The sequence below is a fragment of the Xiphias gladius genome, chromosome 14 (genome assembly GCF_016859285.1).
Source record: "Xiphias gladius isolate SHS-SW01 ecotype Sanya breed wild chromosome 14, ASM1685928v1, whole genome shotgun sequence".
Taxonomy (NCBI): domain Eukaryota; kingdom Metazoa; phylum Chordata; class Actinopteri; order Istiophoriformes; family Xiphiidae; genus Xiphias; species Xiphias gladius.
Window position 1 is genome coordinate 26675724 of NC_053413.1, and position 15822 is coordinate 26691545.

The 15822-nt window shown below is 43.0% G+C and overlaps 1 protein-coding gene across 2 annotated transcripts in view; it reads left to right on the forward strand.

Annotated features, from left to right (window-relative positions):
- basp1 (brain abundant, membrane attached signal protein 1) overlaps nt 1-15822 on the forward strand; it is a 51855-nt gene that overhangs the window by 23614 nt on the left and 12419 nt on the right. The window contains exon 1 of one of the 2 annotated variants that reach the window (XM_040143979.1): nt 426-733. The exons of the other annotated variant lie outside the window; for it this stretch is intronic. The gene's annotated coding sequence lies outside the window, so the exon portion shown is untranslated. Of the gene's footprint in view, nt 1-425; nt 734-15822 lie in introns of those variants that run through there. 2 annotated transcript variants of the gene reach the window in all.

Genomic DNA, 15822 nt, shown 5'->3' on the forward strand with positions numbered 1-15822 from the left:
ATTGAAGGTTCATCCACAGTTCCTGACCAAATGGCAGATTATTGTATCCTGATCAGATGACAGTTGTATAACAACAGTCGGAGTTTAGATAACAGGAAGCTATCTGACGGAAAATTTTTTCTGACCTTATTTTGGGAAACGATAACGCACCTGACGTCGTCTGAGCTGCACCGATGCAGTGAACACCACCCATCTAGCGCCGAAGGCAGGGGAAAACAAACTCCAAATATGGTCGGGCGCGGGGCTTGTGCTGGTGAAGGAGGCAGGAGAAGAAGAAGAGGCAACTTCTGTCTCTCACAGGAGGGAGTCCTTGGCGTATGGTCATGGGCGGGATCACTTCAGCAGAAGGTCCATATTCACTTTCTCGTGAGTGCAGAGTTCCCCGGTCTGTAAAGTGTGTTCGGTGGATGAAAACGAGGCCACAGGTCACCTGCTGCTCCATAAATAGCTCCCGAAAGAGGAATGAAGCTCCTCAGCTCGTCCGGCTCATTCACGGGTCCGGCGAGGACTCCCGCCTCGCGGCGTCCAGTAGAGCAGATTCGGCATTGCGTGTTTCCTCATAAACAAGTGATGACTCACGGAGCAGACTGCAGCCGTGGGTTGTCAGCAGACCTAAATTCACCCCCCTGTACGGAAAGTTAGAACCCAGTGAATCAGAGCAGTCAGGATTTACTCAGTTTCTCAGTTTTAATAACATTTGGCTGGTGTCATTTCTTAAACTACATGAGATACAGTAAGTCTTATTTTGTTATTTTACTTTCTGCATCGCTCTACATTCTTCACGCCTGCAGAATCCAGGCTCTTGTGTATTTTGCTCCTCGTGCACTTTTCTTCTTTATCTTCAGAGATGCCAGCTTTTTCGCACCATTTACGACAAGTCTCATATTTTCTGCATATCAGTTTAGCTGCGTGTAACTCTACAGCTGCGCCGTGAATCAACAGTTCATCCTTCATCGAGAGAAATAATATCAAATTGCATCGTATCATTTTCTGGGACCAGTAACTTTTACTGGAAGATAAGTCCACGATTTTACTGAAGGTGCTGCTGTGCGGCAGCTTACTCTTCATCTGTCGGACCAGCGCTCTCCAAGGACTGAGAAATCGCTGTCCATGGGTAGTTGAGCCCAGGAGGAAACTGGAGCACAGAGCTACGTCTTCAATCACCTTTATTAAGTGCAAAAAACTAACACACATTTTGATGTAATGTATGTGCGATGAAGACATATATTATGGCCAAACCTTAGTCTAGGCCCCCCTCCCCCCTGTCCAAACATCTACATTTACCATCTGAGTCGTTCATCACCTCGCAGCCACGGCTGCACCTATCTGAAGAAAGAAAGTCTAAACCCGACTCATGCCCGTCCATGATTCTCTGCCGGCATTTTTAGCCGTGCTACCTCTTTAAATGCGAATGTTTAGTTGAGTTTACACTTTGCGACGCAGGGCCCCCGTCTTGTTTTCTTTACGGCAACCTTGAGGTTGACGGATGGCTGTGTGTGTGTGTGTGTGTGTGTGTGTGTGTGTGGAGATGTGGGCCTGGTCAGAGGTCACATATTTTCTCAGACACACTGTCCAAATCTCTCATTAGTAAACAGCGTGTGTGTTTTTCTGTGCGCGCATGAGCCAAAGTTGTGCTTTTGTATGCAAGGATGTGTGTGTGTGTGTGTGTGTGTGTCTCAGCACATGCGTCAGCGCTGCCACTGTGGCCTTCTGCCGAAACACAGACGGTCACACTGTTCGTGGTAATCGCCTCCGTACCTCAAAAACACGCACATTGGAACTTCTATACTTGAGGGGACTCTGATTGGGATAATGCATTCTCTAGCCCCTTACCCAGTGGTTCCCTGATAATGGGACAAGAAAAGAAGTGTGATTTTCTTTATCCTGATTGTCTCTGATGGGAAATTTGTTTTTCAAACAGGCGACTAAGTTAGTCATGAGTCAGTTAATTTTAAAGGCAACATCATTTTGGCTTTGTTTCTCGTGAAATTTGATGCTTGGAACATGTTCAGGACTTGACAAATCCTTTAAATAAACACATCAGGGGAACTTAGTTCAAGTGATCACAAATAACGTTGACAGGAAGGCCACAAAAGCCCCAATATTGTCAGAAAGGTTGGGAACCACTGTCCTAACCCTACTTTTATTAAGCCTCTAAGCCTCATTCTAAGATCATACCCTCAAGGCAAATCTTAACCCTCAAACATTCCTTTGAAGAAGTTGAAAAAAAAAAATGACCAGAAAAGGGGGCTGACTTTGCCAAAATGTTCTCACTCCCAAGCTCTAGGACTCAAATTGGTCCTCACAAAGATAGAAGTACAATAACAGACACACACACACACACACACACACACACACACAGCACTTGGAAGTTGCTCGATGTCCTACATTGGCCCCCGAACATTTCTCTGTTGATTTTGAACATTTCCAAATCTTAAAAAATTGGGGGTCACAAAGTTTTACTTGGTCTTGTTGGTCACGATAATCCGGCTCCCGGCCCCTGATGTAAGCCTCTCTTGGTTCTAGATCAGCAAAGTGTTTGTGCCGCTCTCAACCAGTTTTCCTGGCCGAGAACCGGTTCTTTGGCTGTTGAAAACACGACAAAACGGTTTGAGATTAAGCACCGTATCCGGGCCAGCCCCCGAACTGCCTTGGTGGAAAAAGGGTAAAGGACTGTAAAAAGAGAGTGTTGGTTTTCACTCTGTACGACAGAAATGCTTCTGAAGTTTAGAGTGGATGCTTAAGAAACAATCTGTTTCTTCTTCTCCTGCTTTTTATCATTCATATTATTTACGGAAACATGTTATTCACCAGATTGATTGCTGAGGATGCAGCAAAGGCAGGGTAGGAACACAAGCGGTCACCTCAGTGTTATCTACGTAAATGAGCTAACATATTTGGAGGTGACGCTTGAAAGTAAGTGCACCTGAAATGTGCACCTTCAATATTGCCCTTATTTGATGTGAAACAGTAGTAGCTGAGAGGAAAAGAGGGGAGAAAGAGATGGGAGATGAAATTTGGATGACATAGATGACACCGGACGTTACAGAAAACGGAACATCTGAACAGTTTAAGAGCCATATGTTTTTCTCAGGAGGTGGTGGAGACCAAACCAGAGCTAAAAGGAGCGTAAATATTAGACTTACATCCATCAGGGGGACACTGACGCCACTCGGAGGGGGTGATCATGTTGCTCTGCGTCTGCTGGGCTCGGAAGTAGGCAGCTATCGGCTGATGCATAAGCCCTAAGAAATGGAAAAGGTTATAATACGTCAGCGCTGTATGTCGCCTAACTTGTCTCAGAGTTCTTCTGCCCCCTAATAGCCACAAAATCAATAAATGCAGCTTCCATACTCTGATGAGTGGTTTGGCACTGCGTCAAAAAAATCAAAGTCTCAGGTTTCAACACCAGCCTATCAGCCGTTTGAAGCCAGAGAAGACAAATTTGTGCAACAGGTAAAGCGGGGACAATCTCGACAGATGAGACAGATGAGCTCGTAAATGATCAACCCCTAAGCATCATCCTCCTTTTTTTAACCTTAATATCCTCTTACTGGAACAATGATTTTCAATACCACCACTGACAGACGCATTAGCGGAGGGGGAATTAGACACTGAGATCAATGAGATTAATGAGATTTCAGTTTTTTAGCAAGAAGTTGGGGATTTCATGGATGTTAGGGGAACTTCAGCCATAGCCATTGCTCACAGAATAAAAGCCAATAAGAGTTTAGGATTTCTAAGAGAAGTACCTATCCCACATGTGCACCAAGCATCAACTGAAGCTCCCACAGATGGTTTTGCCATCAATCCTCTTTTTTGTGTCCTTAAAAACGTGATGCTTCGGTACATCATGGATGAATTGCTGTTCTGGATTGAAAAAAAATTCTCGAAAACCTTTGACCTTCATTTTTTATTTTTATTTTTTTGCCCATACTGTATTTATTAAGTTTATTTTATGGCAGGTTGACAAACAGCTTTTCTATCAGGCCACCCGGGAAACGGATACCTGCCAGGCAACAGCCCATTACAGCATTAAATTAAATCGGACGGCATCAGCAGAGTGGATGGTTGTAGAGTCGGCTGTAGTTGAACTGTGAGGCTGTGTAGGTGCACGTTCACGCTCGTCAGGGGGACATATAGCCAATGTATAAACATCGTAGCTGAAACATACCGCAAAACCGCAAATCAAAGCGCTCGCCTGGCATTTTTAAATAACTGCATGTAGTTTTGTTTAGGGTGGGTTTTGATTAGTTTGTTGCTGCAACGAGACAGAGAAGAAAAGGCAGGACACGGTTTCATTTTCCTTCCACAGGCAGCAAAAGTCAAAGTGGAGGAGGTTTGCCAGGAAAAACATGCATGTTTTAATTTTAAATTGAAGTCAAAGTGCATCTCTGCGGGAAATTATTGCATGTTGTTTGAAGCAGTCGGCCTTTTATTTGGTGCAGGCAGTTCATTAGTATCAGTGTCAGTTTGCTAATATCAGTTTTTAGAAGATAGATCTTGCAGTATGTTGCATCAAGGTCAAGCATTTGTGGAGGTTGCTACTCTGCTCTACTGTACATTACGCACCATCTTTTTTGTCCAAATGTAACTTATTTTGATATTATTTTATGTTGATTCCGACGGTAGTAAATGCTGCTTATCAAAAGATAAGGCTACATCTGGTAGAACAGTGTACAAAAGAGTTCCATTCATCTCAACGGAAATCAGGTTACAGAAATGAGTCATGTAGAATGGATAAAGAAATGATATCAGAGCTTAAGAACACAGTGGTGTGGGCAGGCAAAGTTAATGTAACATGACATTTTAATATTAGGATTAAACGCTGAGGCTGAGTGAGTAAAAGTTTTAACTAATAGATGTCCCCGTGAAACTTCCCCAGCTGATTACAATTACACTGACAATTATTGTATTGTGTCGCAAGTTTTCTGAAATTTTATGTTCAACTATGCAAACAATGCATTACTGAATTAACTATGCGCTAATTTGCATGCATTTCCAGAACAGAAATCTGGATATTGAATATTGAATATTGAATAAAGCCAGGGTAGAAATTCTTGTTCCCCTTTGTCGGCTTATTGGAGCCAAAGGTTTTTACAGAGGGGATTTTGGATCTCTCTCCTTAACACCTCATAAATCAGTAAATACTATAGTCAACAACCAGAAAAAAATAAATTTTCGCCATGTGTGTAGGAATAAAATGTTATATAAATCAGGCTATGAATGATAAATGAAGGAACCCTTCAGTAAAAGAGTTTTATTCCTGTCTATATCAGAATATAGACAGGAATAAAACTGGAAAGTTTGGTGTATGTAAGTGCTACTGAGGTGGAGATTTCTGGCTCAGAGTATGAGGAAAAAAACTCATTTTGAGAAAACGGCCTTTAAAGACATTTAAAGAAATTGGGAAACTGTGGCATGTTTGTGTCCAGGTTTTTAGTCACTGTCTGTTATCTGCTCAAGTGCATCCTCAACTAAATCGTGTTTCAGTAAAAAAAAAAAAAAAAAAAATCATGTGTAGAGACAACGATGGCCACCACGCTGAAATTGTGGTGGCATTCTGACAGTGGTAAAACATCTGAAGATTAGATGGAGAGGCTACATCTAGCGGAGTGGTACATACAGCAGTGTCCAAGTAGTCAGAACCAAACTGAGGGCAGTCGATAGAGGACGGGTCCAAAAAAAAAAAAATGAAGTACGCTTGTGAGAAAATGAACTCATTCAAAGATCCAATCTGTAACTGATATTTGTTCCCTCAAAGTTCTGTGGCTGCAGTTTTACGATGAGAATAATCTGAATCGTCACGTGATCTGGGATATTTCTGATTGGACTGTTGAGATGGACAGTTTCTTCTGAATACCAGACACGATACGAACCGCGAGCTGCGGCTGCTGTGCACGTGCGGGTGTGGGACCGGGACCTTTCCATGAGGAAATCCCACAGAGTGTGATTTCCCGCCAATAAAGAGCCGTGGAGCGTTAGTTTCGCCGCAGTTCTTCTCTTTCAAACCGCTATCCTTTAGCCGCTGATGCTGCTAACGAACGGCTGGATGTGCACACTGCACACACCGTTCAGCCAAAACACTCAAATTGGTGACTGGTTTTATTGTTGAAGGCTTGATGGGCTTAGTTATCCATGCTGTGTGTGCACAGCTCGACCAATCACCTGCACACACAGAAACACACGCATATAAAAAGACTTCTCAGTCACAGAAAAGGCCACCTTACACCGACATAATTGCAATATACCAAGCATATCTCAGCAGGATAATCCTTAAATTAAAAGGTACCGGGTCGTAAACAGAGCCCACTGAGTTGTGTGGTTTAATTGTGCAGCAATGCAGGACAAGGTTTAAAGCATGAAGGTGTTCCTCATCAGTCGTTTCATCCCCCTGGCAGATTCACCTGTTGTTAACGAGGAGACTTTTAATGTCCCCTCAGTTCACTTAGAGCTCCGTCAATAACGCTTTCAGCTTTAAACTGCTGCTGACCGCAACAGGCTTTCAGCCATGCAGTGGGTGAAGCAAACCAGTTTTCACTGCGGGGTGAGACAGAAATGGGTGTCAGGCACAGCACAAGAATTCATATAATTTGGAAAAAGCCTGTGATTTGGAAAATTCATTTTCATCATGCGCCTAATTTGGGTATAGTATTTAAAAGGCAGAAAAGTGGTAAAAGTTGGGGCACAGAGACAACTTGGTCAGGATTAGGACATGATCACGGTGTGGGTTATTTGGTCCAGGTTAGAGAACAATCGTGGTCTTGAGAAACCATCTGTGACTGTCACTATGAGACAGGAAGCAAGCAGCGGTCTCCGGAGTGTCCTAACCATCGACCCTGACCTCTTCCTCTGGCAGGCTTTGTGTCTCTTTGACAAAGTCATGCTACTTCCTCCTTCGTTTCCAGTGAAGAAGAGTCCTACAGCTGCTAGACGTCATTGGCTCTGGATCATAAGAATAAGTCAGTTTTGGCTCAGATGACCGATGCTGTTGTTTTCTATTAGAGGACAGTCTCCGGTTGGTTTTTTTGTCTTTTTAAGAATTTGTATTGGCAAACGTCCTGCTGCTTCCTAATGAAATGTTGTAATTTCAATTCCCCGGAAACAGCATTAGATGTAACCAAGACGACGAAAAAAACTCATCCAGATCTAGGCCCAGATTTATCTTAAATGTTTTTCGACTGGCCGATCACCGAATAACTGCTTGCTGCGAGTAGTGTTAAACAATAGTCGTCTCTCACACAGATATCTGTGTGACTCAGTGGATCGATGAGCTTCCCGTTTTAAAACAGCACTACCGCTGTTACCGAACAAATGTCCCTCTGTTGCTATGAAAGTAATGACTTTACCTGACGGAGATGCTTCGCTTGGAAATGAAAAACACCAGAAGGGGAGAGTGGTGGGTCTCCACTGAGGAACGTCTCTGAGCAAACCAAGTTGGCGAGGACGCACAGAACGAGTGGAGATTTAAAAAAAAAAAAAAGACCTGAAATTGAAATACTTTTTGAACAGGTTTTTAGTGACATTATTTGTGATGAGCTGGAGGAGCCTAAACTAAGAAGACATGGATATGTGGCGTTCCTACGGATAGAGGGGAAGCCTCATGCACTCCGTGTTAACTCTGACCTTATCCACTTCACGTGGATAAGTTACATATTTACCTCGGAAGTTCATGTTTATCCAAAGAGCTCTCCTGTGTCGCCTTGTCTTATCTTTTCATTGTGCTGTGTGGGTCAGTACGGGTGGCAGAGTTAGTGCTGCACGCAGAACGGTGTTTCCCTTCAGTGTCAGAAGCAAGGGGAAGAGGTGGGGCTTGCAGTCTGAAAGGAGGCTCACTGTCCGAACTACTGAGCAAAATGGAAATTTAAGTGAAAATTCGTTTAGAGCCAGCATTTTCAAGCGTGCAGGGAAGGATTCTTCAGTCACAACCAGTTTTTAAGGGCAAGTAAAGCTGTAACTCAAGTGCGTCTGATATTTAGAGCCAACAAGAAGGATTGTCTTCCTGGATTTGAGTGAAGGGCTGAATTTCCTTGCTCACTGTCTGCAGTTTTTCTTCTATCCCACTGATTTGAACTGATGTTTATGGAATTTGAATGGATTATAAATAAGGTTACTCCCAGTGTTGTCCGACAGCCTCTTTCTTCGTCTGAAAGACTCAAAGCGTGAAGTTGATATGACCCCTTGCTGAAATATGTCCGCCAAAAACTGTTAGTAAATGCCCTGTCATGTTCTCGGATGCTGAGAATGGCAAAGCTCCAAGAGCAGATGTTGAAGCCAGCCCGCGACTGGGAGCCGTCTTGTGCTTATTTATGTTGTTTTAATGTGTCCCTGTGCAGTCAGAGAGCTAGACCTGCCCCGCAGTTATAACTTGGATTTCTGCGGCGCTCGCTTCGTTGTGTTGTTCTTAATAAACTTCCCCATTCCCCAATCGGCTCGTTCCCTTTTTATGAGTCACGGAGGGTTTGTTCTGTGTTGCTCTAGCACACTGGATTCAGAGGGGTTTCTAATCAGGTCTGTCTTGATTTTGTACTCGAGGGTTCTTAGTTGAAGTAATCTAGGTCAGAAGCCCGCTCGGTCTTGTTATCCGACGAGAGTCTGATACCCATCCATGCTTTCAAATCACATGTGCATGTAACTGCAAACTACTCGGTAGGCATTGTTAAATGACAGAAACATGAGCATACCACTGGGATAGAAGTATAAAGGTACATTGCATTAATTAGTGATTTGTACCATAACACTGAAAGCAATTTTGTAAGAAGGTTTTATTGCTAGAACTGGAAAACTAGGAGTTATGATGAATGCCCAATAATTCACTGTTTCCAGCCTCTCAAATTGCGAGTATTTGCTCATTTCCTCAGTCTTCTATAAGTAAACTGAAGATATTTTTCAGTTGTGGACCGTTGGTCGGACAAAAGAAGCATCCAAAAATGTTCCCTCAGGCTGTTTTCTAGACCAATTAAAAATAAAAAGGGAGTAACTTTGGAAAGTACACACTTTGGTAGGTTAACTGAGTGTTGAATCATCATTGTAGCTTAAACTGAATGTTGAAATGTGTTTTGTTTTGTTTTTTTGGCTAAACTTTTAGATTTTAGTTCCTCACATCCAAGAATTAACTCAAGCAGACACTGCTAACCCTGCGGGGCTGTTGTGAAGAGAAGGAAAAACCACTGGCTCTATTGCTACGCCCTGCAATCAGCATTATCTGGGTCCGGCGTGAGGAGCTGAAACAAAAACACACACCTGAACTCTTGACTCGAAATCGCAAAGCTTCAGAGACCAAGGGTTGAACCTTGGGCACCTTTTTTTCCCCGACTCGATCCGAATCCCGCACAGGCAGCTTCAAAGCTGCAGCCTCTCTCTGTCGCTGCCACATCCATCAGGAATGTGTTGAGTGTTTACAGTTCAACGTCGGGTCGATTCGCAGTATTCCTGCAGTTCACAAAGAACATATTTCTGAAGAGGCACTGAAGACGCCTTTCACCTCTGAAGGCCCCTCACAGCTCACTGTTAAATCATTAAAGCCTCATTAAACGTGGTCTGATGTTTGAAAGAGACAGACGAGTAACAATACATGTTAACATTTACACCTTAAAGTAGCCTACAGTCAAGTTACCATAAACTTTATTTACAGATTTAAAATATAATTGTTAAAGGATGACGCATTCGTCTGCTCTGTCCAGGTACAGAACTATGTGCTCAACTGCTTGTTCACTGTGATGATTTAGTTGAGGGTTTAGTCGACAGTTTTTCCTCCACCGTCACAGTATTTGAAATGTCACGGTGCTACAGCTGTATTTGGAAACAGACAACGTAAGCGTCAGCAAAATATGAACGAGAAGTCATACTCCTACGCTTTGAGAAGAAAACTTGTGATGTGCAATGTGCTGCAGGATGATTAAAAACTAAAGAACTGGTGAACCTTCCTGAATTTAAAGAAACCTTCAGTCCTAATGCTTCTGTAGTGTCTCTGTGTCGCTTTTTTTTTAACTTTTTTAACTTGTTTTTTTAATCCCTTTTGGGTGAAATCTAGCAGACAGAAAACTCTGTGCCCAGGGATCCATTGGTTAGATTGGAATCTGGGGTCTCCCTGATTAGAAATGTTAGCGAAGTGTTTTTAGCTTCAACCATTTTGCTGCATTGATTCGCCTGTTGGAAACTCCAAACCGCTAAAAAGTTTTAGATTAGAACAGTTGTTCAGCCTTGTTGAGGGATTGCGTTCTACTGATTGCTTTCTAACATTGGTGACGTTTTCTTGTTCTCATGTATTTTACTTCCTGACTAATTTTTTGAGTTCGTGCCATTTTGGCCACTAAACTAACCAGAAGTTAGGATATATATCTACCTGCACTGCAGCACGAATTCATTTAAATTTCTTTAAAGAAAACCTTTTCGTTCAACCTGTGCCTTGGCCCTCGTTCCTATTGGTTGTGATAATCTTAACCACTTTATTATGAGGTAAAATGGAAAGAATGTGCCTATACAATGAAGAAAAGCGGAATTGTTTGTAAAGCTGAACCACTCAGTCTGCGAGATGTTTCCTCATCTGACAGCTCATAGTCCTGTTCTCTCTGCACGTGTAGCATCCCAAGATCTCAAAAAGTTACTTGCAGAAGTGATTAAATGTGGTCATATGATATGTCTCTTAATCCCCAGGCCACCAGACTCTTAAGTAAAATGTTATCAACAGGGGTAATGGCAAAAAATACAAAAATAAGAATCAGGTTGTGACAAAAAACATTTTATTACCATCATGTTAACATTATATATATATATATATATATATATATATACACACACACAAATTACATATATTTAATTATTGAGATGGCAGTAAACTACCCACTAGACACATACCAGCCAATACAACTAGCATGTAGCATGTCGCCTTGGCTGAAGACCTCATTGTGGGAAAACATTTCACTGTTACAGTGTACTGTTCAGGTTGTCTTTAGCTCAGTCAGATCCAGGTCCACCAACAGGTTGCGACAGATATTAGACTTCATTAAATTTGCGACATTGTCCCAGAAGTACGGCTGGGCGAGTCAGTTCATGCCCCTTCACACAGCTACTCACTGGGATATAGACCGAAGCGCAGTCCCAGTGGATCATGGAGCTCCCAGTATAATCATCACGAAGACTGATCCACCTGATGCTCTTCATCTGAACAGTTGATGAGTCTCCAGGTCCAGTCATGCTGATAATGTCAGTGAATTAACTTATTACTTCATAAAGAAACAGGATGGGCACATTAGTATTAATTATGAAATCATCAAAATCCTGTCTCCAGCTGAGAAAACAAATCAGGCACAGCTTCTCTGAGGCTGGCTGTTCAGACTCAACTGTCTGGTCCAGGCTGCTGTTTTCTGCAGAGGCGGCAGGTCTGGGACCACGTAAATACCAAACAGGCCTTGGGTTCAATAGCGAGCCGATGCTTTCGTCCCTGGCCTCCCTGAGTCTTTAGTCTGTCTGAGAAAACAGAGCTGAGGCAGCAAATGCATCTGACAAGTCCAATCAGTCACATTAACCACAGCAGTGGGATGTGCTGTCTTTGCAAGTAGCCTAAGAGAAGTGGCCAGGTGTGGTAGTGTTTTCATGTGCAAGTGACATTCAGTACCTTGATAGTGAACACGTTTATGCTAGTAGCTGTCAAATGCACTTTGGGCTTTTGCTTATTGTTTCTCATCTGGGTTTGATTCTTTGTCAACACGGTGACACCTGTCACCGTGTTGACCTTTATTGACCATTCACCTTTACATTTGTGGTTTAAAGGTGATATATGTAAGTATTTGCTATCGCTAGGTAGCCAACGTAGCTACGTAGCCTACTTACCAGTCTAGAGGAGCCATTGCGAGTTCAGCTTCAAACTTCATTCCTTTTGTTGCCAAGAGCTGTCTCCCGAAGTGGAAAGCAACGCCAGTGTTGACTCTTGTTTCTACCACTTCTTTTCTTTCACTGAATCCAGGATGCTAACCAGCTAGCCCCGGCCCTTCTCGTCTCACACAATACCACCCTGCGATAGTGAGTCACTGTAGCGTCCAATCCGCCCTCAGTCCAACGATGGTTGAAGCTCTTGGCAAGCGACCATCACCACCACCCCCCACTGGCAACAAACCGCGTTGGGCGGCAGAGAAAACATACATCTACTGGGGCACCTTTAAAGTCCATGACCACAGAACCAATCTTTATTCGAAAATCTTTTGATTTTGATAATCAAAACAGACATTATTTATAATAAAGCAGTCTAATTACGTCTCTTCTTCCGTTTGCCTGGATAAACTCATGCTGATACTTATTTTCATGCCAGGAAATGCAAAAAAAGGTTGAGTTTGTTATGTATTTTCGTTTCTGTCAGAGCGAAAAATCCTCTTATACACATTTAGACCATCACGGGACACCAAATCTCTCTTCTGAAAACCTTTATCTGAAATAACATGTTTGTGAAGTTTCTGTCAAATACTTTTTTAAACCTTTCCTACAAGGGCACAAACTTAGATAAGTAACTGACAGGGCCCCTGTTACATCAGCTGCCTTTGATTGGTAAATGCTGGAATCCAGCGAGTATTTTGCTAAAGCTACCGAAGCTTTGATAGCACCTGTTCCATCGCGTAACAGAGCCTGAAAGGCTGACCTGGATGTGTCAGACGACAACAAAATCTTTTCAACATTTTACAAGAGAAACAAGGCCAGAGTCCTCGCTCCGTTTCACAATAAATCAGGACAGAATGACAAAAGTATTACGGGTTGGTGAGCAGAGAGGGGAAAGGTTTGTTGTATGACTTGGGCAGGAAGGGTGGTTTTTACAGTTATCCGAACATTTCTGTTCATCTCTGAGGGTGTATTCACTTTCCTTTCGCCCTCAAAATTGTGTTTTGCAAAAATAATGGACGTTACCATCTATTCAGACATAAAATTCAAAAATTCTTCTTTCATCACTTAAAGAATAACTTAAAATGCAGTTTGGCGAAAACAGTAACTTCTCAGACTACTGTTTCCAGGGTCCATTCAGAACGAGTCTTGGTACAGAAATCTACTGAAATGGAAGAGCCAGACAGTTTGCAGCGTGTTACTTTCCGTCCAGAGAAACTTTGCCGGCTTTGCAGACACGGACGTCATGTGAGCGTCTAAGGACAGGAGGATTTTGCAGACCGAAATGCCACTGAATCCACAGAGGTGGACGTAATCCGTTTCACTTCTCTGTTTTGTTTTGTCTGACGTCGGTTTACTCTGCTGCCAACAAAGCGTTTGGAGCCATTTTGTATGCAGTAATAAACGTCTCGGTAAGAAAGCGTCTCAGAAGCGCCTCGCTGGCTTTCATCTCTGCTGAGCGCGTCCTCGGACTCGTAAGCAGCAGCTGAACACACAGCGGCTCTCTGTGGTCGCACCGGGCTGATCAATAGCCATTTCCATCCCAGGAGTTTTCTCAAGCTCTGTCAATTTGAGGATTGATCCTCTAAACTCCAATAAACGTGTGTGTTTATTCATGCCTGTGTACATGTTGGTTTAGCGTTTGTTTCAGTGCACATGCTGTGTGTGTGTGTGTTCAGCCTGAGGCCAAAATAAGCGGTGGGCAGTCTGTGTGTACTCCGGGTAATTCGACCGCTCTCCAGAACAAAGGGATGACTTTGTATAGATCACTTCCCGCTTCAATATAAAATCCAAAACAACCATCCAGCTCCACTATTAAAAAATACAGCTTGACAAAATAAATTCTGACTCAAAAATAAGAGTTGACACTTAGGGATTTCCAAAACGTTTGCCATGCTAGTAGGCAAAATTAAATGTGCTTTAAGAACAAGCAAATTAAATGCAAAACAATCAGATAATGATCCCAAACTTACATCTTAAATGTGACACTGAGGATTTTTTTTTGCAAGAATCTTCTTATTTAATTTGCAAGCGTTCTTCCGGTTTGACCGGTTTTAGTCGGACTAGCAGTCAGTCGATCCACCACTCTGGTCCAAGCAGTTATTGGGTGAATTGCCATGACATTTGGTACAGGTTCACCATCCCTCTAGAATCCGTTGTAGTAACTTGACTTTCCATCTCGCGCCATCGTCAGGTCGGGTTCAGTTTGCTCTATGACAAAATACTCGCAGACCCATGACTTTCCCATCAGCCTCGGCCGTGTCGCTAAATGTCACCAGGTAAACACTGTCGTGCATGTTAGCATGCTGACGTTAGCATTTAGCTCAAAGCACGGAGCTGCGAGCACGAATGCTGACTCAGTCTTGTTTCAGAAATACTGCAAATACTGGATTGGACAAAATTGCAAACACTTGCAATTAGAGACTGTCCTTAGCAAGAAGTGACAGCATTGGTCTTTCTTTAAAAAAAAAAATGCCAAAAAGTGACCAAAGTCGACCTAAATTACAGTTTCTTTCAACAGAACTTTACCTAACCTTACTTGCCCAAACCTCAGAGCCGAAAACACTCACATTATTTGTTTTTGGTCACACGTGTTGCTTTGGGAGACACTGACAGATGACCTATTTTGTCGTGTCCAGGAAAAGTTGCATATGTATTAAATCGTGCAATTTGCGAGTTTCATATTTCTCCCCGGCACTGACAAGACGGTTTCCTGTCTCTTAACATTACAGAAAGCCACATAATGTGAGAGGTTTTCAGAGAGCTGATCATAGGGATTACACTGTTTTCTGATACGTCTACTTATATTTATATAGTTTTTTAAAAAGGTGATTTTCCTTTTTGATGAATTTTGTGCACTCTGGTCAGTTTGAAAAGATTAGCAACCAAAATCTAATGCTATTTTGTGGGACTACTAGCAGCCTCTACCCTTTATCCAGCTGAGCCACTGCCAAATTTGACCTTTAAGTCAAGATTGGTAGGAAACCTACTGGGTTCTTTTGCAACATAAAACAGGATTTGTTTTGCTTTGTAAAAGAACCCCAAAAAAAACAAATCTTTTTTTCTAGTTTTCTTACTCCAGTTTTAGCTTTACTATACTGTACCCGCCTTAAATTGGTCGATATTAACTCATATCCTCCTTTTGGTCCTTAAAACCTACGGAGTGGAAAGACGTTGCACTCCGCAGACTTTGCAACGGAAAGGTTGGGTTTCACAGGAAACGGAGTCTTACACTTGAGGCAAAAAATGCCACGTGTAGCACCTTCAGACACCCCGATTCTCCTGTTGATCCTGCGTTACACGCAGATGAAATGAGCTTTGCGCGGCTGGAAACGGCCGTAGACCGAAAGTGCTGCTAGCTTTGACACGGGGGACCAGCGCTGACTTCGCTGACGGTACACTCTGTGCTCGCTAGCGCCGCGTCGGGAATTTCACCAGCAGCTCTACTGTATGTTGTCAGGCTGAAATGAAAGTGTAGAATATGGGAACAGTGTGAGAAAATACTTTTGCATCATCTTTGGCTATGATGTCGTAAGACTTGCCAAAGTTGGGAGTTTTAAAATAGCACACTGCTGTGGGAAAAATCACACAAGCACAATGGGAGAATCTCGCCCTACTTAAACCTTGGTCATGGACTTCTGAATCTGTCATTTCAGCTACTTGAACATCTCAAATCAGCCCCCCCTGACTCTGAGCTCCCAACTCCCAGCATCCTCTGCTCTACCCTATTTCCTTCAACTCGGTACAGAAAGCTGGAGCGGCCATTTGTGTGTGTGTGTGTGTGAGATCGGGCCAAATTTTCTGCTCCAGTTTTTCCTGCCTGTCCGCTCAGCTCCCTGCGCTCGCCTGCTGCGGTTTGGTGAAACAGACTCGCCTTAATTCAGCCAGCTGGAAAGGCAGCGAGAGGAAGTGCTCAGGCCTGGTTTAGGAATTACAGCCTTACATTGGTGCTGG